The sequence below is a fragment of the Pituophis catenifer genome, unplaced genomic scaffold (assembly GCF_029215685.1).
Source record: "Pituophis catenifer annectens isolate HBS135680 unplaced genomic scaffold, rPitCat1.0.hap2 SCAF_3, whole genome shotgun sequence".
In the NCBI taxonomy this organism is placed as follows: Eukaryota; Metazoa; Chordata; class Lepidosauria; order Squamata; family Colubridae; genus Pituophis; species Pituophis catenifer.
In genome coordinates, this window is record NW_027256883.1 from 119,492,160 (window position 1) to 119,516,142 (window position 23,983).

Here is a 23,983-nt window from a genome sequence, read left to right on the forward strand (position 1 = left end):
TGCTGGTATCTGGCCTTGCACTCCTGCAGGCCTTCCCTCTGCTTGGAAAGCCTATGCTCGTAGTCCTCACTGAGGACTTCTGCTGAGCCTCCTTATCGGTCAGATCCAATGTGAAATGAGCCAGCTGTTTTGCCAACTCTTTCTCGTGGGGGCTGCTTAGCTCCAACAACTGCTTCATGTTGGGGCCCTAAGGGGCCCAGGTGGGGAGGCAAGGAGTGGCTGGGAGGGGAGGGGTGAGTAGCGGCTGGCGAGGTACCCCTCGATACAAGTGACATCGAGTTGGCCATGCCCAGTCACATGACCATCTAGCCATGCCCACCCAGCTGGTCATTAGGCAGATCATATTAGTGGTCTGCGGGATTTAAAATTATGAATTTAGTGGTCCCTGAGGTCCGAAAGGTTGGTGACCCCTGCACTAGACTAAAATGGGCTGACTTTAGTATGATGATGACCAGCCTGGCTCAGCTACTTTATCTTGTATAGTAACTTTTTTTTATATAATGTAAAGAAAAGCCAGAAATAAAACCTTCAGATTAGCACCAATCCATCTACATACTATACTTGATTTGAATTAATAAATCAAAACTTTGAACAAAATTTTCTCAGGCTCTTGAGAAGGTCTATTTGACCCCGAGCAGTGTGTTGGGGACAATATTCCAAGAACTGTTTTGAGTAAAGAAAAACCAAAACAATTGCAATGCTTAATGTTTAATTTTATTTAAACATGTATGAAACAGCCACAATTCAATCTATAAAGGTTTCATATTCCAGACATTCCAGTAGCACTCTGGAGAGAAATTTCTGCATGCCAACAGCACAAGCACAAAAGCCTCTTCCAGCTACAAGATATGCAGGAGAAAGAAATCAGATCAATCCAAGCCAAAACAAGGTCATAGTGTTACTTCACTTTGCTTTTGCAAAGTGTGCTTGAAGATTTCATTTCCTCAAAGCATTGTCAAAGCTAAGCATTTATTTGAAACCTTGCATTGCCTTATTCCACATATAATTTTCACATGTGTTCCCTTGCATTCTCCTTTGGATCAGAGACTTTGGTTTGTGATTGCCTATCATATGTCATATGGATTTCCTGAATAGAGGAATAATGGGATTCTACTTGCATTTTTCATCTCTTGTTCTGACTCCCTTCCTTTCTTGGCAAAAAACCTGCCCCATAGCGCCCCATGGCAAACAATGATTAACATGTTTGCTTTATGTGTTTGCTTTATGTGTTATCTTTATGACTGATGTGCTCACTTAATGAGGTTGTAAAACTGGATGCAGTCATATGATGATCTGCTTTACAACTATCATGACATGACTGTAATTGCAGGACTCAATTACAGTTGTAACTTGAGGATTACCTGTGCATCTAGTCCAACAGGTAAAAGAAAAAGAAAAGCAATGGGAAGGGAAGAAATAAAATTGAAATGGTATCTGGGAAGGATGACACAAATCATCCCATACAGAAAAATCTGGCATCTGATCTTGAACTGTTTGTTGTGTTGTGATAGTTTATAATAAAGAGCCATGGTGGCACAGTAGTTAGAATGTCAAATTGCAGGCTAACTCACTGCTCACTGCCAGATGTTCGATTCTGACAGGCTCAAGGTTGACTCAGAATTCCATCCTTCCGAGGTCAGTAAAATGGGGACCCAGTTTGTTGGGGGCAATGGGTTGACTCTGTAAACCTCTTAGACAGGCTGTAAAACATTATAAAGTGATATATAACTCTAAGTCTACTGCTATTGCTATTATTAGATGGGATGCCGTTAGATCTGAATGAATGACCCTCACTTAATAATCCTGAGTTTGAATCCTAAACACAATATCTGTTTCAATCCTCTAGTCCTGGCTTATAGGTGAAAAGTCTGTAAACTTTTCTGTGTTTTAAGATGGGACTTCCTGGAAAGGAAAACATGAAAAAAAAACATAACCACAGTCAATATTTATTCAAGTATTTTTTTTAACTTTTAAAAAATGCAAATTGTCAGCTCTATCAAGTGAATCTTGGATGTAAGTAAAACAGCTGTGGTTAAAAGGATGTTCTATTATTTTGCAGTTAATTAAGTGACTTCAATCATATCTGGAAAAATAGGATTTAGAAAGTTTTGTCTATACTTTCCATTTGACTACTGTTTTTTTTTAAGCTGTGTTATGAGTACATGTGCATATGTGTGTGTAAATGCAGCATTTTCCTTAAACAGTTTTTTAGAAGATAACAATTGATATAAAATATGACTGCCTCCTTTCCTATTATTTTGAAATTCTTGTCTTTGTTAGCCGACAGAACTGAAGGTTGAGTCTTTGAAGTTCTAAAACATCCAGGTGCACCTTATTTAAAAAGTCTTTCATCTAAATTCAAGACTGTTTTCTGTAGCATTCTTTCTTTATTAACACTTTGACAGTTCCAATTTCATTTTTTAACATACACTTTTAAATTCTGAATGATTCCTAGGAAACACAGTTTGAAAAATGACTCTCAATGCATTATCATCACATTTTGCCTATTATTATCAGCATCATAATGATTAAAACAGTTGGTTTCTAAACACTAACTTTCCTACTAAGCAAGAGTGGGAACTTAAGTTTCTTTATATATGGCTGAACTGCAGTAATACCTCTGGAGTTGGGTCTTTGCATAATATAGGAATAATGAAGTAGGATAATTTCAGTCTGGTCATTTGTAGCTTGAGTAAAAGCTCTGGGTTGATTTATTTGACTAAGTGTGTTTTCTTGGTTGTCCATAATATTGTCAGGCATTGTTGGTGAGAGACTGACAGAGGCAGGGGAAGGGGTCAAGCAGGGCATTAGTTTAGAGTGGAAGAAGTCAAGCAGGAATATTAGAGTCTTTACTTAGTCACAAGGGGTGACACAAAATCCAACCTCCCCGCCTTTTGAACACCATCAAACTTGTCTAGTTTTACCTGGATACAAATAGTTAGTCTGAGAAGATTTCTGTGTATAGATGTGAGCAATGAAGCAATCAGCTGAAACTTTTACGTGTGAATCTGATTTTTAGTGCCTGAGAAGAGTCTTTTCAAGAAGGAGCTAATTTTACATTAGTATAAGATAATACTAAGAAATTTATTGTCATAATGTGTGTATACTGGCACATATTAAAAATAAAATTCTGTTGCCTGCTCTCAGAAGTGTACACATACATACACACATACAGACATGCTATATACATACATGAGAAAGAGTTTGAGCAGCCATATTTAACTTTGGTGCCTCCAGCTGTTTTCCTCTTCCAGAGTTCTCAGGAAAAAAAAATCTGTTTGGAGTAGTTTGATTTAGAGGATGCATTCATCACAAATGTAGAAAAAAATGCTATTGTGCCAAGATTAGTATAGAACAATCCTGATTCCACTCACATATAATTCACTATTACCATCTGGTGTATAATTTCATGAACTAGCTATCCATCTTTGATCTCCCATATCCCTGTAACCTATAACTATCTGAACCTGGCTTGTAGTGCTGCATTATCATTGTGTTCTGCTAAAGAACAAAATATGAAATCTTAAAGAGGTCTATGTTTTGGTTAACAACAATGGGATTTCAGACAGACTATCCATTAATAGATTTAAAACAAAGAGGGGTTGTGATTAGGAGACTGGCTACATGGCTGGGTTTCACTTGGCATCTGGTGGTTAATTATAGATAAGACAGAATCACATTCTGATGGAAATGCATTTTATTTGATAGTAGTGTACAGATGGATTCCCATTTTCCATGCAGAGTAAATAACACTGTTCATCTGATGAACAGCTTGTATTCAGTGACTTGTGCTATTTGTAACATTTTATTTGGCAAACAATAATAATTAACTAAACAGTTTAAAACTCTTGCGAGATATATAATTAAATGCACTATTTAGATTATTAATTATGGAAAATTCAGTAATAGAGTCCAGGAATCCTGAATACATTTGCATTAACATTCTCTAGTGATAGATACATCCTTAGTAGACTTGGTATTTTATTGAAATCCTATATGCAGGTATTTGAGCATAAATTCAAGAAACCTTCATTCTGAATAGACATGTAACATTCCACTATAAAAGCGGAGTATTCTGAAGTGTTTGAACTGCATGGAGATTACAGATGCAAAATATCAGTTGCTACCCCAAATTCTATTACTGTTAATGATGATCTCCATCACTCTAAAATACAATGTGGCTTATTTGATTTTGGCATTGTCTTAATACCATGATTTATTATTTGGTGCAGTTAATATAATACATGAATTGTATTTTCTTAAAAGCCATGATCAAAGAAATCATGTTTGGCATGTTGTATATATGGGTTGCATATATGGCGCGCTTGGCACTTATCAATACAAAAAAAAAAAGCATACATTTAAAAATAATATTGCTCAGTTGATAATCAGCAGCTGAATGCCTGAACTGGTTCCATTGAAAAGCATAATGTGAAAATAACACTGGGTGATTTGATGGCTCATAATAATTCCATTTGTAAAATGAATTTCTCTCTTAGTTGGAGATCAGAAAAATAGCTACATAGACTTAAACACTCTACTTTGGTGTTGCAGTTTATTCATTATATCCCATCTCTTATTTGATAGCTCTACATAGTATATCTGGCACCTACTTCTATTTCCACACAAACAAGTCCTGTGGCTCAAAAACTTCATCTGAGAAACAGAGTCCTCATGATGCTCTTAGTAATGATTTTTGACTTAGAAACCCAATCTATGTTTTTTAGATAAAGGTAAGGGCTGTAGGTACATGGTGGCTCAGTGGCTAAGACGCTGAGTTTGTTGATCGAAAGGTCGGCAGTTCCGCGGTTCGAATCCCTAGTGCCGCTTAACGGGGTGAGCTCCTGTTACTTGTCCCAGCTGCTGCCAACCTAGCAGTTCGAAAGCACATAAAAAATGCAAGTAGAAAAATAGGGATCACAGGTTGAGAACCAATTTTAAAAAATATGGATTTAGTATTAGCCAGCCTAATCTAAATAGCAGTATCAAAACCCAGAACCTAAATGTCTTGTTCAGGTTTTTAGTTGAATATATGGAGGTGTCAAAGACAGAAGGAAAAATGAGAAGATGAGAAAAAATAAGAAATGAGACAGTGCTGTGGGTATTCAGCAGAGTGATGGCATGGGGGGGGGATTTGCCTTGTTATTTGGCATGCAATGCTCTATGGCGGTGTCCTGACAATAAAGTTGAAATGGATTATGTCCAGGATGGGGATTGTAGATATTTTCTCAGCCCTCTTTTTGGTTCATGCAGTATACGGATCCTCAATGGAAGGCAGGCTGGTTGCGTTTCTTTTTTTCTGCAGTCCTAATTATCCATTGAAGTATGTACCTGACCTGTTTGGTTGCTGTGCCAAACCAGACAGTTATTGAGGTACAAATAACAGACTCAATAATTCCTCTGTAGATCATCTGATCATTGGGCAATCTGAGCTTTCTGAGTTGATGCAGGAAGAACATTCTGTGTTGTGCCTTTTTAATGATGGTTCTAATGTTAGGTCACCATTTTAAGACCTTGGAGATATTAGAATCTACAAACCTGAAGGTCTCTACGGTTGACACTGTATTGCCTAATAGTGTATGAGGTGGTAGAATAGGAGAGCTTTTTCTAAAATCTATTATCATCTCTACGGTTTTAAAAGTGGTCAGCTCCAGATTATTCCAGCTGCACTCTAGGGCCAGTTGATCTACCTCTTGTCTATACACAGACTCATCATCATTTCAAATGAAACCAATGACTGTTGTATCATTTGCAAACATCAGCACTTTTACAGAGGGATCCTTTGAGATGCAATCATTGGTATATAGAGAAAAGAGTAATGGAGAGAGCACATAGCCCTGGGGAGCTCCTGTGCTAATTGAACCGTGTTCAGTGTGATTTTTCATAGCCAAATATAGGGCCAAATATGCAAATTTCATTCTCAACTAAATGTCAGGCCTCTATGCTTTCAGTTCAAAGCAGAGCCTATATTATGTACAGTTCCTAGACATCTACAGAGGAAGCTGGAATAAACCAGCTGGAATAAACACTTACCTTTGCTACTGGTTCGCTCACACATGCATGCACACTTTGCTTGTGCATGTACCATTTCTGTGCATGTACAGAAGCTTCTGTACATGCGCAGAGCATATTTGATGATGTCCGGTTGGGTGGGCGGAGTCTCCCACCACCGCTGCTACCAGTTCGCCCAAACCAGTGAAAACCAGTAGGAACCCACCACTGGAATAAACCACTTATATTTGAATCCCAAAGGAATAGAATATGCAATTATCTTTTAGAATGCAACAGATCTGCATTTTCAATTGTCACCTTAATTCTTGTTTTCATTAAAAAAAATAAAAGCTAGAGGGCACCATTGAGTAATACTTTCAATATCAAAGCATTACTCATTTGATTTAAAGTTGCCCTTTTATATAAGATACACAGAGAGTATTGTTTTTTTCCCTTAATAACATCCCAAAGATTTATTGTGATCCCCTTGAAGAAATTGTATCCTAGAGGTGTTCAGAGTTTTCACGCAATGATGATAATATATATGATTAAAGTTTCTTACACCAGGTTCTGAAATTAATTTTCATGTTAATTAAGGCCTGTGGCAATGATTATGCTAGCAAACTATTTTGCTAACTATATTTTGCTATGTTAATTCAATTCATTTTTTGGCATATTTAATCACGAAATTTGTAGAGTGCCAATATTGAATACTAGGGAGAGCTATTTGGGGTATAATGTTTACATGTTGCAGACCATAATATTTCTGTTAATAACATAAATTTTGGCTCATACAGTTTAATACAAACTGTGAAAAATAAAAATGAGGAATAGTTACTTCTATGATATGAAATTGTTAGCAAGTCTTCTAGTGTACTACTATATATTTTCCCTTAGAAACCAGATGATGACTCAAGTGTAACAGCAATTATGTGACTGTGAGAGAGGCAACCTGTCCTATTGTGATAACAATATACATTATCCAATGACGGTAGCATTGGGTTATTGGCTTCCACTGATCCTTCCCCCCCTCCCCAAGGTATAGTAAGAGGTATCCATTTAATTAAGTATTGCATTATTTCCATAATTGTGTCATTATGCAGATGACCTAATTCTCCATGAATATCAAAACATTAAAGTAAGAATAACTTTACTTTTGTTAAAAAATAACATATTTTTCTGTCTCTTTGGTTGGATTACATTGGTGCAGTGGAATTGCCCCCACCAGGGTGGGATGGGGACCTCCAGCCAGAAATTTGGCCTGTTGCATTCAAAGTCTGCTACATGGGAGGGTCCCTTAAAATTATCATCATCATCATCATCATCATCATCATCATCATCATCACCATCACCATCATCATTAGTTGTCTGCTACATGGGAGAGTCCCTTAAAATTATCACCATCACCATCACTATCATCATCACCATCACCATCATTAGTTGTTGTTGTTGTCATCATCATGATTATCATTAGTTAATAAAAATTCAATGGTACAGGGAATATGGTAAGTGCTACAGCAGGTGCCTCTATGAACACATGGGTGCCTCTGAAAATCATATATGGAACCCTCTAAATTAAAATCTAGCAGATGATCTTGGCCATGAAAGCACAAATAGCAAGTTATCCAACTGGTGACATTATTCAATAATTATTCAGGATGAGACTTGGACATTATTAAGGGAAACCTAAGCCTTCCTTCTTCCTTCCTCCCTCCCTCTGTCCTTCCTCCCATATAATTGTTTTCTTGTTGATATGGACGATTTTTCATCCTCCATCATACTTTAGGGTTAGGGGAGAAAAGGAAGAACAGTGACCGCTATACAATAATTGATGAAGACTATTAAGGAAAAATGCCTGGAAATTTTTTTTCCTTTTATTTTTCCTTTCAGATCATGGGTAATAAGAAACATTTTTTGAAAGTAAGAAATATTATTAGGAATTTATTTTGTTTTAAACATAATACCAAATTAGAAGATAAATTTCCGGAGTATCTTTTTCTGAGAAGGAATGTGTCTCTGTCTAAGGTGGAAAATATAGTTGTGTACAAATGCCTAAAACATTCACAGTGCAATTCCCCTATCAGCCCACCCCAAAGAAGATACATTGATTGCAGGAAACTTCTAGGGAAGAATGTTTAAAACCTTACTCTACATGAATCACTTAAGGAGATGAAAGCCACTCTTATGCACTAATATAAAAGCCGGGAAGCAGAACTGCATAGTCTCTACTTCCAATCTTGGCTTCCCTTCCAGCTCTATCCTTTAGACCAGTGCTTATCAAACTTTGCAACTTGAAGATGTGTGGACTTCAATTCCCAGAATTCCCCAGTATGAGAAATGCTGCTTTAGACCTTTGATGTTTGGCAAAAACAGTGCATATTCTGAAATGAAATTTATGAAGAAAGATTGAGACACCTAGGGAACAAATAACATTTATTCAATGTTTTGTTACTTAACATACCTACTTCTCTCACACCTTTGGACAACATACTGTCAAGGAAGATAAAGATAAGTCAGAATCTTTCCTCCTAATAATGTATAATTCATTTATAAGGCATAGATGATTTATATCAATTCTGGAGAGACATCACTGAGGGAAAATATCCCATGCTCTTTTAGCATCCTATGAACATTATAAGCTGCTCGACAACACATAAATATTGCCTTAAACTTTGAACTGAAGCACCAAGGGTTATTCAGATTTACTACAAATATTGCAGTCCATAGATAAATCAGATTTTTTTTTTTAAAAAAATGTGAATTTAAAAAGCCTCTATATATCTTCTACTGTTGCATAAAAGAAAAAAAAAACCAGCCATACTAGAAGGAAACTTGATTGCACAACTAACACTCCTGAGTTGCAGGCATGCACAAATATCAAATAATATTCTGGTTAATCTTGTTGTACTCAGTGCTTTCACTGTAGGAAGAGAACTACGTTAGTCTCTACCATGACAAAAATCCAGGAGTCTGGTAACACATTTTCTGAGTCACATATTTTATTAAAAGGCTGTATCACATGAAAGCTTACGTCTTATAACAAAATCTGTTAGTCAGAAAAGGTGTCATCCATCTTCTTCTTTCATGTATCCCCTAATTTGGCTGTTTTCATCTGTTTGAAAATGTACTAAGTTAAGTGTGTCAACTATCAGAGGAAAGTTGAAAAGTAACCAGTGGTAGCTCTTTGTGATGTTATTTAGACAAAGTATTGGAAGACAAAGAAAGAGTCATTCTCACTTTCAATTTATTTCTCATCTAACATTGGCAGAGTTCCATTCACACAATGGGGGATGCAATTTGCATCAAAGATAGAAAATGGTACATGATGGCTTCACCACAGAGCAACGGGGGATGGGACCTGTCTCTTGCCTTTGAGGCATGACACAGTTTACTGCTTCTAATTGTGTGGCAACATAAGCATATGTTTTGCGGTAATTGGGACTTCTGCTTGGCAGAGCTACAACTTAAACCTTTTGTAAGTTGGCTGAAAATAAAAAAAATATGACACTCAAAAGAAGCCCTTTTTCCAAATAATGGTAGAATGGGTATAATTTCTGTCAATTCAGCCAATTATGTGTTGTTGAAAAGAAATTACCTACTCGCTTTTATAGACAATAACCTTTGTAAGGACTGCCTGTCTCCAGTGACATCCCTTTGTATCATCTTCAGAGGCTCCAAGTGACACAAAGGAAGACATTTCTGGATCCTTCCTGTTCTAATATAGTCTCAGGTCCTATGAGACATGATCCTGACCAAAAAAAAAGTGTCCTTTCTCATCTAATGTGATTTCACTATTCTGTCATAACCAGAGTATTAATAAAAAGGATAAATTCTATGATATTAACAAAAACCTCTCCATCAGGGAAGGTGGAATCTCTGAGTCAAAATAAATATCATTCACATTAAATACATGACACTATTTATGTGTTTAAAATATTTGTATGGCTGACCATTTCAGACCACAACTCTGGGTGACTCACAACAATATAACGTTGAAATGAATAAACACACACACCTTTGTGTGTAGGAGAAAAGAAAACTCTTGATGGTTTTCTGGAAGGCTTGCTAGATTGCCAGGGAAAGTGTTCTACAGGGTAGGGGCCACTATGGAAAAATCTACAGATGATTGTGTTTGTTTTGTTTCTTTGTTTTAAGTAGAAGATGTGTTAGTTGAGGGACCACTACTATGGAAATGTCTTCATAGGTCTAACTGAAAATATAATATTTCGGAAGTATTAAACCCTTGCTCCCTGTGTCATGAAAAAATCTATTCCTCCCAAACTTTCTTTTAATCCTAGAAGGCAGCAATTATGAGCACTAATGAAAAGTTCTTTCCCATCTCAAAAAGGTAGCTTGGAGAAGTGATTTTCACCATAACCTATCTCAAGATGAAAATATTAACTTCCATTTTATGTGAAAGTTAACCTAATCACATTCTTTGCTCCTATGATGGAGTGCCTAACAAACCTTGGAAACAAGTGAGGCAGTTAAGGGAGGAAACAGAGTGTTACAGAAAAGTATTCTGAAGTCCATGGAAAGGGAAGAATGAAAAACAGACTCAAACTAATCCACTTTTATTATTACATTAAGATTCCATCATCCCTATTAGGGTTCACATCAATTCCTCCTTCGTCCCTGTCTTTCCTATACCTATTAGGCTAGATAAATTTCTGGAAGTGAAAGAAGGGAAATTAATATCCAAAATATATAAATACTTACTGGAAATTGACTTAAATGAGAATATAATTAAAGGACAAATGATTGCCTGGACCAGAAACATAGGTAAAAATATTCAACTGGAAGAGTGGGAAAGGATTTGGGAAAACAACATTAAAATAACGAAATCAGTAACTTACAAGGAAAATCAATACAAGATGTGGTATAGGTGGCACCTTGCCCCTGCGAGACTAGCACAAATGTACCCTAATTTGGACCCAAATTGTTGGAAATGTAAACAGGCCCGAGGAACTTTCTATCACGTATAGTGGCTATGTCCCAAAATCAAGGTATACTGGGGGAAAATTAGAATTTGGATATCACAAATTACAGGAGAAGAAATAGAATTAGACCCAGAGATTTTTTTATTAGGAATATATAAACAAAATATTAGAAAAGAAATGACATATTTGATACATCATATAATTACGGCAGCCAGAATAGCAATTGCACAAGTTTGGAAGACCGATCATTTGCCAACCGACCAGCAGATAATACAAAAAATATATGCATGTGCGGAATCAGATCAACTAACACTGAAATTAAAGGATAAGGAAAGCTCAAAGTATTTTAAGGTATGGGACAAGTGGTACGATTGGATTAAGTGAAAAGAAAGTGGATAAGGATATACTTAGTAAAGTATAAAGATAATCTTGATGAGTATTAAATTTTACTTTTCTCTAATAGTGAGTTTTAAACTAAGAACTGATAATTGAGAGTGTATTTCCATGCTTATTTCATATAAATACCAACAATGACTTCACCGTCAGGAGGATAAATATGGGACTAGGTTATGAAATATATAACGTGTAGAGGAGAAGAATATATACAGATATGTAAAAGAATAGAAATGAAATGTCAAATATATGATATGATCTATGTATATGAATATCTTATTATGGTTTTAATTGTTTTTATAATTGTTTGATAATTTAATAAAGTTTGTTTTAAAATAAAAAAAAGGAAAAAAAAGATTCCATCATCCCTAGATTCAAACAACTCTCCTATAATGGTCCTGTTTCTTTCCTGTTTTGCTGCCTTCTCTGTTTTCCCAAGGTTTGTTGGGATTATCATCACATGCATATGCTCTTTTCCAGATTCTCCCCCCCCCCAAAAAAAAAACCCTGTTCAAATAAAATAGTGTTATATGTAGCTCTGTTCTTAGCTGTTTGTCAAGAGTAGGAAGATTTTATTCAGTAAAACTCTTTAACTGCAGATGATAATTGCATCTGTCTAGGTTTTAGGCTGGATTTTTTTTCCGATTCTTTCTTAAGAGGCCAAGAATTGAAACTAGAAGTTGCATCTAGACCATTTTCTACCTTTAAGCAAAGGAATTGTGGCCTCATTAATCTGATAACATAATCTGAGAATATATTCCTATGAAAAGGGAACAGATGTTTCACTCAGATTTCTCTTCAAATCATAATATTTTGCATATAATATTTTGCAATATCTTGCATAAGTGGCACTCTTAAGCCACTTGATAAAACAACTAAAAGAGCTGCAAAAAACCTTTTGCTCAGAACTAAAATTTAAAAAGGGATAAGGAAAGAAAAAGAAAATAAATTCAGATTGCAATGTTATTTAACATATTTAGTGACCATCTGTTATGTGAGTTAACATTAGACTCTAATATTTATTTATATCCCACCTTTATTATTTTTACAAAGAACTCAAGGTGGCAGAGATATCCACCACACCACTGAACTCCAGTCCTAGCCAATATGGCCATTGGTGAAAGAATATGGAAATTAATGTTCAGCAACACATCTACTCCTTCCTCAAGCCATACAATAAAGGTACTGATGCAGCTGACCTTCCTGTTTTTTGAATCAAATGGAGGACATGTGCTTCAAAGAGACAGAGCCCAAAAATCTCAGTTGTTTAGAAGACCTAATTGAGTGTGCCTCTTTCCAACAATGATACATATGTCAATAACATTAGCATGTCAAATATGATCATTTCTCAGATGAGTCCCTCTCTCTCTCTCTCTCTCTTTCTCTCTCTCTCTCTCTCTCTCTCTCTCCCCCACTCTCTCTCTCTCCCCCTCCTCTCTCCCGCCCTCTCCCTCTCCCTCAATAGATTAACTAATGACTAAGGAGGAAGAGGGAAGCAAAATTCCAACGAAGCAGGTTTCTTTCAAGAACTGATGTTAACTTTACTTTCCTACTCCCCATTTTAATATATATAATCTGTTTGCATTATTAGACAGTTGGAACCAGCAGGTAGGTTTTATATTTAATCATTACCTCTATTTTAATAAAAGTATGTGAGAAGGGAAGCAACATCAGCAGTAAAACAAATTAACTTCCAAGCAGTAAAATAAATTAATTTTCAAACCTGCACATTTTTCTGTCTAAATTTTACAGTTAGATATTAAGAATAATGTTACAAATCAAAATATCAAAAATCCTGAGGCCCTTATATGCTGAGCCTAATCCTGTCTGGAATCGTGCCTTATAACAGGACATAATTTTCTTAACTTCCTGCTTTTTTCTTCTTCCCTTGCTATATTCTTCCATATACTTTTTGGAAATTTGCAACAAAATCAGGATGGAAAGCAGCAACTGATGTTAAATCAAAGGTTACAGATAAACAAATCTTGCAGTATTGGAATTCTGAGAACTTAAATATACTAACAGTTTTTTTTTTTTAAATAGTGCCCGGTGTTTCTATTGATAATAAAATACTTAGGCGTGATCTTCTCTAATGGATATAAACCTCATTAGAGAAGGCTGGGAGCTTCCTTCATTCCCTTCAGTAAGATTTTGGAAAGCAGGGGGGAAAGAGAATAACAATCATCTATAAATATAAAGCTTTTTAAGACTTTTGCATAATTATTAAGAAAAGTTTGGAGTTACAGATGAAGGCTTTGGCTTTGTTTCGGATGTTCAGTTGAAGATATGGTGGATTTAGATGAAACAAAAAAATAAATAAAATAAAAGCCATGCACACAACTTATTCTCCCTGAGCTTCATATATTCAATAGAAGAGTGAACAGAAGATATACCAAGAACTTGAGCACAAGATTTTTCTCAATCAAAAACTTTAAAAGGCAAATGCAAACAGAAATTCTCTTCAGATCTTCAACTGCCAACTTAAAAGTTAGGGAGAATAAAGGACATGAAGCAGCCCAATTCTCTTCTACATAGATCTATGAGTTTAACTAAACACCTAAATACAGGTAGTCCCTGAGATGCAATCCTTAGTTCAGTCACCGCTCAAAGTTACAACAGCAATGAAAAAAAGCGATTTATGATCAGTCCTTCCAATCATCAAGCGTCTCCAGAGTCACATGATTGCAATTTGGGTGTTTGGCATCCGGCATTTATTTATGACATTTGCAACATTCTGGTATCATGTGATGGCTATTTGTGACCTTCTCACTGGCTTCTGGTATGCAAAGTCAATGGGAAAGACTGGATTTAATTAACAATGGAATCCGTGCCATGGCAGAAAAGGTTGTAAATCCAGGACCAATCACATGGGGACTCACTTAATAACTGCCTCAGTTTGCCATGAAGGGTCTGGTCCCAATTATGGTCATACATCAAGGACTATCTGTAGGACTTTCAGTAGGTACAGGATTCAAAAATCTATTTCCTAGTCTCTTAAAAGTATGCTTTTCTTTTCGAACATGGGACTTGTTTTACAAATGGTTCGATAATAGAGGTAGAAATTAAGAGTGGGGAAAGTATTATTATATAAGCAAAATGATCACTAAGCACATATGTATGTAAAATGAAAATGTATAAATAAACTGTTTAAAAAAGTATGCTTTTCTTGAAAAAGAAACTTTTGCTAGTGGTTTACTTTATTGTTGGAGATGGTGTTGGAATGTTGAAATGCTATTTCTCATGGTGTTATGTTTTGTTATAACTCTTCCATGGGCTGCTCACACTTTCAAATCTGAAAAGGCCTTCAAGGGACTGAAATGAATTATGAGAAGCCCAAGAAGCCAAAGATGCCTGAAGAAGTTATTGCCTGGATGGATGGATGGATGGATGGATGGATGATAGATAGGTAGATAGATAGATAGATAGATGAGAGAGAGAGTATGTGTATGTACTATGGGCACACTGGCACACATTAAAAATGAAATTCTGTTACACACACACACACCCTGTATATATATAAGTACCACACACACACCATTTATACATATACACCATAAAAAGTGGAAATGAAATGAAACAAGAGTGCAGTCAAAATTCCAGGCTCTCCAAAATGTTTTCATTTTCCTTCAGCTTAATGCAGTGAGTGTATTTCCTATTGTGTTATGCCCAGGATCCAGCCTTTGCTTTGTTGATCAGAGAAGATTGCAGAAGTCCTCAGCCTGCAGCTGCTTCAGTAATAAGGAGAGGAGAAACTCAGGCGGAGAAATATCAGTAATTAAATGTTTTGGTGTAGTTGCTTAGTGCAGACATTTGTAGTGTAAAATTGGAGTATTAGCTCAGTAGGCTCAAATAGGAAAAGCAGTTTAATGGATTCCTCAACCCACCCCCAACCTTTGTTGGCTGTTTCAACTCTTTAATTCATTTCCTATGGCCATTTAAAAATGTGTTGCTTAGTAGCCATTCTTTGCTCCTGGTTTTGATAAAACAGTGTTAGAGCTCTTTAGGGAATAGCTAATATGTTTGACTGACTGTAGATCTATTACCCTGACATCATGCTGCTTTCCATTAACCTCTGAGCCAAAACCCAATAAGTAATTACAAGGCATAGGAGAACTGAAAACCTGCTAAGTCAATACACTTTTCAAAAAACTCCTTTCAACGGAGCTCTTTGAAACAACATATAGCTAGAGAGTAGATGTGGTGCCTGAATTTTCACTTTAGATTTTGTGCTTCGTTCCACTTGGCAACAAAACCTGCCTCCCCCATGGATGAGTTGCTTAAATGAAAAAACAGAGCAACAACACCAAGGGCAAAATGAGGATGCCTTGGGCTTTTTGTAGAGGCTGCAATGAATTGGGACTTAACAAAAGGCTTCAGGACTAGCTACTGTATATATCTCTTAATCTTACGGATGCTCTCCAGATATTTCAGACTAGAGTTTATGCAGTCCTTTCTAAATGAGGGGCTGAGATTGATAGGAATTGAAATCCAAAATGCAGTTATGTTTGCCTGATACACACATGATAGGCAATGTGGTAGAGATTAATTGTCTCAGTACCTGGATGCTGTTAAGGTCTAGTTGCGGAAAGACAGGCTAGATTCTAGCAAGACAATGTAACTCTGAATACAGAAACCTTCTGATTCCAGATATGGTCAAGTTTTAGTTGTTGATGTGCCCTTGATAAAATGGACTTGTAATTTGGGGTTCTCCTGGACTCATAGTTCCTACCTGAACAGCAGGCAGACTCTGTAGTCAGAAGACTTTTTTGCATATTTACATCTTGAATGTCACCTGCAACCTTTCCTGGATCAGGAAACATGAGCATTCATGCAGGACCTTGTCACTTCGTGGTTGAACAACTGCAATATTTTCCCCATAGACATAGTTCTTAGTCTTTTGGCTAAGATCGAATCTAGTATCTGTTCTTATCAATTTAATTCATTCTTCATGGAATTGTACTTGATGACTGGTCAGAAGCAAAGAGTAGTGCAGCAGACTGAATAGTATTGGGCACTTCAACGTTTGTCCAAAAAGCACCTCTATTCCGGGGGCTCCTTTAGTTTTCAGTCAGTTTCTGATTGGTTTTAAAAGTATAATTGTCTTTAAAGTCCTACAAGACTCACGGCCTGACTATTGACTGCTGTAAAGTAAATCTGTCCATTTTTTAAGATTTAGGAAAGAGATTCTGCTGGGGATCCACTTCACCTACAAGTGGGCCCTTCTCAGTATGGTATCCCTTCTTTGAACAGTTGCATCTACATATAAGGATAGATTTCTCCTTTAAGAATTTTTGAAAAGAGGTTAAAAACTCGGAGGATATTATGTTTTATTTTCTTATGCCTATTTCCTGGTTGATTAATTATAACACCTTTTGATTTATTTTTTATTTTTTTTAAAAAAATCTCCATTTTTACAATATATTATTCAGAATAGATTTAACACAGAGAAATATCAAAAACAAGCAAACATTCTAATGCAGAGATAAAATGCCTTTCCAAAAAAAAGGAACATTTTTTTCTTCCTCCTCCTTCTCAATTTATAGGAATTCCTATTTCTCAGTCATGACTTTGGACAGCAATACAGAATTAAAAACTCAATACAGGTAGACCTCACATAGCAACTGCCTTGCTTAGTGACCATTCAAATTTTCATCAATGCTGAAAAATTAATTTTATAACCAATGGCATTTTTATGACCTTCATAACATCTTCAATCATGTGATCACCATTAAAGTCAATATGCATTGTCCTGTGCCTGACCTGTTGTTTTTATTCCTCTCCCCCAGCCCTCCTTGCACATCAGAGAGATGGAGGATGAAGAGATTAGTAGACAATAAACAGATACACAATGGGGAATAGATATCAAAAGCAATGTGCTGGCACCAGCAGCCCTGAGCATGCTGGGGTTTGGGAGCTGTACGTATGCTATGAAAACAGTCTGGTGTATTCCCTTTTGTGTGCCTGCTTAGTCTCTGCTGATCCTTTTCTCTCCCATCTTTCCATTATACAAAGGAATGGAAATGGGTCAAGCATAGGAAAGATTGCCTATAGAAAACACACATGCTTCCCCCCCCCTTGCAGAACACAAGTGAGTACCTGCACATTGCTTTCCTATTATGTGCCTTTTCTCTCCAATGAATGTAAATATGATTATTCCAACACTGGGTTGAACATTCCAAAGGCTGTGGGAGTTGTTAGGACTTTTTTTTTGTCTTTGTCAACTGAGCCCTGATTTTTTCCTTCTAGCTGATCAGCTGGGAGTCGGGAGGCAGCAAATAGATTGGGGGCGGGGCCAGGCAGAGGTGGTGTTGACCGGTTCTCTGAACTACTCAAATTCTCTGGGGAGAACCGGTAGCAACCCACCACTGGTAGGGAGACCAAAAAAAGCTGAAAGTCGCTTTTTTCAAATTCAATGTTTTATTGATTTTTAATTTTTGAAAGGTGCTCAGGGTCACCTCTAAGAGAGATAGGTGGCAAATAGGTTCATTGTAAATGTCACCACTTTTTCAGGACTACAGATAATGTCAACTTTTATTTTTATTTTCCACTGGCAAAAACTAATAACTTTTGTCAATTCCGAGCCCAGAATCAGGGTCAACATTTCAAAAGAGGCAGAGTGGAGAAAAGGAAAACACAGTTGAGACCATGGGATTTCCCACCTAGTACTCCCTTTGTTTAATGGCATATGCAGTGAAAAAAATTAAGATTGTCTAAAAAGATTACAAAAAAAAAAAGATTAGATAACATACGAAGCTTGTTTTGAACCAACAAACACAGTCAATATAACCATCTTTTCACTAATTTATTTGTACTACTAGATCAGGTCCTAGATTCTCTGGCACCTTCCTATCTTTATCTATTTTAGTAGTAATATCATCAGTTGCAAATAAAATTGGTGGTATCAGGTGCAAAACTGTGGATCCTTAACTGAGCAACTAAGTACCTCTATTTACAGACTTTCCCAAAAAAGAAGAGGCTAACTACAGATGGAATTGTCCCTGAGGACTAAGGCAAAACTACAACTTGGACAATTTTATGACAATGACGAGTGCTCTTATTAACCAATCTTGATTTATATTTTAAAAATTTAAATATATAAATCTATATATATTTTAAATCTATATTTAAAAATTTTAACGGTGCTATTTCTAAGAAAACGTGTTTTCTTTTTTTCATTACAGAAAAGCAAATTTTGTCCTTCCTCCATTGGTTATTGGTTACATTTTCAGACACATATTATTGAACATTTGCAAGCTTACCTTTGCCTACAGCAGGTTCTCTTCTAATTTGCTTCTTTCTCTAGACTAAACATAGTAGAAGGGAAATAAGACTTAATTTAGCACTGTCAATCAAAATCCTGTGCTCTGATCAAACAGCATCGCTTTTTTTCAACTTTTTGGCTCAGTGTAAATATCACCACTTTCTCAAGGCTACAGATGATGTCTATTTTTATTACATATTCTACTGGCAGAACTTGGAGTCAACATAGCCAAGTTTCACACTTTGCAGCTCATACCATTGCAGAAATGTCATGAGCACTGTGAACTAAAAGACAACAAATATAGGGTTAGAAGAGAGTTTGGCTCATCAGATCAGAAATCTGAAACAACAACTACCAACCACCATCCATTAAGGTCATTAACAGTTCTTTTGGCATCTCTGTTTATATCTGTGTTTCATCACCTTGTTTTCTGTTTCATTGCTTTTAACAAAATCCAACATGACTGAAACCAGAATACCATGAATTCTAGTCCTGCCTTAGACAAAAACAATAACAACAACCTATCTGTTTTTTTTGGGGGGGGCGGGGGCAGTCAGTCTCTCTCAGCCCCAGGAAGCAGGTAGTGGCAAAACACTTCTGGAAAAACTTTAAACTGCAAGAAATTACCCAGGCAGTTACAAGGAGTCAACAATGTTGTGAACTCATTTCACCATCAAACAAACAAGCAAATAAACATAAATGTTACCAGCACTGGGATATTCAGGATTCTTCTCCTCCCTGGAAACCTTTAGAGTTATTTGTAAATAAAGTTAAGGTTTCTAAATTCCTTAATTTCAGTGATCTCTTTCCAAAGAAAATTAAATTTTAATAGTTCCCCAATTTGATGTGTTGTGAGAATGTACTGACTAGTACAATGTGTATTTTGTTCTCCTTGATAGAGAATATATGATATGCAATCATTTATTTGAGACATGTGAAGAAAATCTCTGGGATAGTAAATATTCAATAGGTTTGAAACAAATAAGAAATTATGAAGGACTGCCATTTTTCAATGCTGATCTTCTACATGTGATATTTTTCTATCACACTGAACACTCACATTATATACTGTATGTGGCTATTCCATACAATCCATTGGGACTTACTTACTTTTTTGTTTCCAGTGTCCAAATATGCTAATATAATCTGCAAATATGCTAATTTGGGTTTTCTCATAGTATTGCCTGCCTCCACTACTTAAAAAAGAAACTGGTTTTTTTTTCTGTTGTCCTTTCATCTAAGCTTTACTTACCCAAGAAGAAGCTCAGATTAACAGAGGCTAGGGTCAACCTGAAGATATACCTCAGTAGGAGCTCAGCTTTCATGTGGTCCAGAAAATGGAAATTTTATACACACACACACACACACACACACACACACACACACACATATATATTTGTTTTCTCAGGTTTTCGTGGGTGTTTGTATGTAGGTCTTTGGTTATTCGGGTCTTCTCCCACGTAAAATTGGAAGTGTCTTGGCGATGTTTCGACAAAGTCTCATTCGTCATCTTCAGGCTGGTGTTCTCGGCTTCGTGCTTCCAGGAGCAATGTGAGATCGCAGCTGACAAACAGCAACTCTGTGTTGCTCTCTGGGAGACTCAGATAGCTATTTCTGCCTTTTAAGGCGTCATCAGTGAGCCACACCCTTTTCTCAGGTATCCTCCCTGTAAAGGTACAATGTGTCTTTTTCTTTTTCGTAGGCTTTATTTATATATATATTCGTAGATTTTCATTGGTACAGGTATGCAAGTCTTGGAGTATTCAGGTCTTTTCCCATGTAAGATTGAGAGTATCTTGGCGACGTTTTGATGAGGTCCCACTCGTCATCTTCAGCCTGAAAATGACGAGTGGGACCTCATCAAAACGTCGCCAAGATACTCTCAATCATACATGGGAAAAGACCCAAATATGCCAAGACTTGCATACTTATGTAGGTCTTTGGTTATTCGGGTTTTCTCCCGCATAAAATTGGAAGTGTCTTGGTGACATTTTGATGAAGTCTCATTTGTCATCTTCAGGCTGGTGTTTTCGGCTTCGTGCTTCTAGGAGCAATGTGTGATCGCAGCTGTTTCTTCCTTTTAAGTGCTAGTGGGGGAGTGAACTGATTGGGTGGGAGCTTGGCTGTGTTCTGATTGGGTGGAGGTGTGTTCTGATTGGTTGGGGGCTTGGTTGTGCTCTGATTGGATGGGGGTTGGCTGTGCTCTGATTGGATGGGGGTGTGCTCTGTTTGGGTGAGGGCTTGGTTGTGCTCAGGTTAGTCTGAGTTGCAGGGGGGTTTGAGCTAGTGAGCTGCATTGCTGTTGTTTGGCTTCGTGTTCGTGGTCATGCCACATCCTCATGGTGGGTCAGTCTGCTTCATGTATGGATTGGAGGGGTTTAAAGTGGCTAATGATGCAGAACTATCGCCAAAACTGAACACTTTAACAACAGAATAATCAGAGAAGCCATCGAGATAGAAAAACGCTAACACAGCATGAACAAACGAGATGATACCTCCCGCCTACCAGCCATTTGGAAACCCGCCCTTATTGACAAACGAGTCCCTAACACAAGGAATAACACCAGACTCACACTCACGAGGGCCACATAGGATGTCACCACCACACATCCACAGGGAAAGCAGACTCAAACCCACACCAATGATGAGGCACGACCACGGACCAGAAGCCAGACCGCAGCTGCATCATATCTCTCCCTCTCTCACTCTCTCTCTCCCTCCCTCCCCCCTCTATCTATCTATCTATCTATCTATCTATCTATCTATCTATCTACCTATATATTGGTATGAATTTAGTGTGGTTGTGTGTTGTTTTTTAGTGCTCCCTAATCTATTTTCTGTTTGCTTTGGATTCCCTCAGTTTGTTGTAATTCTACACCAAATAAAGTTTGCCACTCACTTCATTATAATCAGACTGCCTATCCATATCCTGTTGATGATTTGGCAATTCTAGAAGAAACAGGTAAAATTAGAGTAAATGTGTGTTCAAACTGGAAAATATTTTATGTACGCAATCACCAAACATTGACTTGATGGTGCATAATAAGGGGGAGTCTTTGGTGCTCTCTCAGCTTGCTTGTTTTCTTGTAGGTGTTTCATTACCCAAACTAGATAACATCATCATTGCAACAGTAACACTGATGATGTTACCTAGTTTGGGTAATGAAACACTTACAAGAAAACAAACAAGCTCAGAGAGCACCAAAGACCCCGCATTTGAACCCTGAGCTACAAATATTCTTCTTTATTGGTGCATAATCAGTTTAATACTTACTGTACTAGATTAAAGTCACCACACAACTCACAATGGGAATGGAGAAAATAGAAATGTACAAATTGCTTCAACTTCTCTGCTAACTGATTCCTGGTTTTATCTCTTATTTGATTTCACTTTAATACCTAAGTTTTTCCAGGTCTGAAATACTTGTACTCTTGTCTTGCTATTATGTTCAACATCTGAGAAATGATAGCTAGGATGGCTTTGACAAATGAAAGGGGGGAAAATCAAACATTCTGGAACATTCTCTTCTTGCTTGTGCAGTACACATTAATGGACTGGGAGCTTAAGTACTTTCAAATAGCTTAGATTTCACCTATTACACAATCAAAAGAAGTAATTATCCTGCATGATCATGGTAGCTGAGGCATGATTAATGAGTCAAGTTACATGAATGCCTGGAATAAAGATTTGTGCAAAATCATAGCTGTTGCCGCTTTAGGCATCTTTGTTTATGAGTGGCCTTGTGCTCCGTAAGGCAACTTTATCCTCTTCCTTCTTCTGAATATGAGAAAAAGAGAGTACTGTACAATCACAACATGAATAGCAAATGGGACTGTTAAGAGCTTCAGATTTGATTCTCTAAGATTGCTTCAGAACAAGTATGGATACAAACATAGTGTTTTGTTTGCACATCTTTACAAAGTCTGTATCTTTCCTCAAGATTGTACAGAGAGTACAAATTGAACATAAAGCTCTATATAGTCTCAGAAAAAAAGTATTAGGTAATAATGGGCTAAATGTATATAAATCACAATGCTATAGAAGGCATTATTGAAGGCACAATCAAATGCAATTCTTCAACACAGTGTTGAATGCCCTCAAAATGAATAACTTGTACATTAAATTAAGATGGGCTTCTATATGTCTACATTCATCTACTTTCTATTCCCACTCCTGTAACCAAAATTGCTGGTTCCTAGTCTAGAATAGAAAAGACTGGAAAGATGTTTCCCCAAATTGTGCAATAAGTTCTTTCAAAAAAATATTGTAATGATTATTTATTTAGTTGGGTGATGCATATTTACCTAGCTTGCATAATTGAACTCAAACAACTTTCAGAAAGGATGTTAGTCGCCAATAATATATTTCCCTCAAATACAACCTATTTGGGTAATACATAAGAAGCAGGTAGTAATGGTCACTTTGTAAGTGTATGCAAGGTAAGAGAAGCCTACCAATAAAAATGAATGGATTGTGAAGATGGCTGAGTTTGCAGAAATGACTACATTGACTTGTTTGATTAAGGAGAGAACTACAACTATCTTGTATATCTATCTAAAAGACTGAGAATCTTTTAAATAATTTTTGCTGAAAATAAATAAAAATGTATTGCTGATTTCAAATTTATTGATGAAAAGGCTTGTTCATGAGGAGAAGGCAAATATATGCAACATGGGAAGTTGAAGATGGTAATTACTGTTTGTTATTGTTTCAAACAAGGTTGGAAGTTACTTCTTTAGATATTTCTTTCTTGCTTTTTTTGTTGTTTACTTTTTCCCTTTTAATAATCTTTTTCAATTTCTTATTCTGTGTTTCTGTATTTCTTAAAATTTTTGTAAAATCTTTTTTTAAATAAAATTACTCCTAAAAATAATAATGACAATAATTATTCGCTACCTGATGAACCCAGTTCCTCACCGAGACCTACAGTGCATGAATATATGTAATGACCCCTCTGAAATCAATTATTTCACATTTTTAAACAAACACATTTTTTTTACATCCAGGTCTGACTAGAATTATTTCAACACCAGACTGAAATACATTGCCAGAGCAAAATGAATGCCCCTAAATCAGATATGGCTTATAGACCAAAAAAAAAAAAAAAAAGATAAAAATGAAAAACAACAACAACAACAACAACAACAAAAACAGCTGTTCTTAGACTACAAATGTATTAGATTCTTCAGGGCAGTTTTCTTGATGTGTTTGGTTTGTTTTATTTTTAAGCAAAGGTCTTGCTGAAGGAATGAGAGAAATGTCACTTTGGGAATATAACCTGAAACCTTTGGAAGTGTTCCTAGAGCATATTTTGAATGGTAGCAATTTAACAGAAAGGAGCATATCCATTTTGTAAATATTTCCATGCCAAAACAATGGTGTATCAGTATGCTATTG

The 23,983-nt window shown here is 36.5% G+C and overlaps 1 long non-coding RNA gene across 1 annotated transcript in view; it reads right to left on the reverse strand.

The window, feature by feature from the left end:
- Nucleotides 1-18,634, reverse strand: part of LOC139313824 (uncharacterized) — a 59,122-nt gene extending 40,488 nt beyond the window's left edge. Inside the window, exon 1 of the long non-coding RNA XR_011600161.1 lies at nt 18,584-18,634. This is a non-coding gene — a long non-coding RNA (uncharacterized lncRNA). The remainder of the gene's footprint in view (nt 1-18,583) is intronic.
- Nucleotides 18,635-23,983: the final 5,349 nt, after the last annotated feature.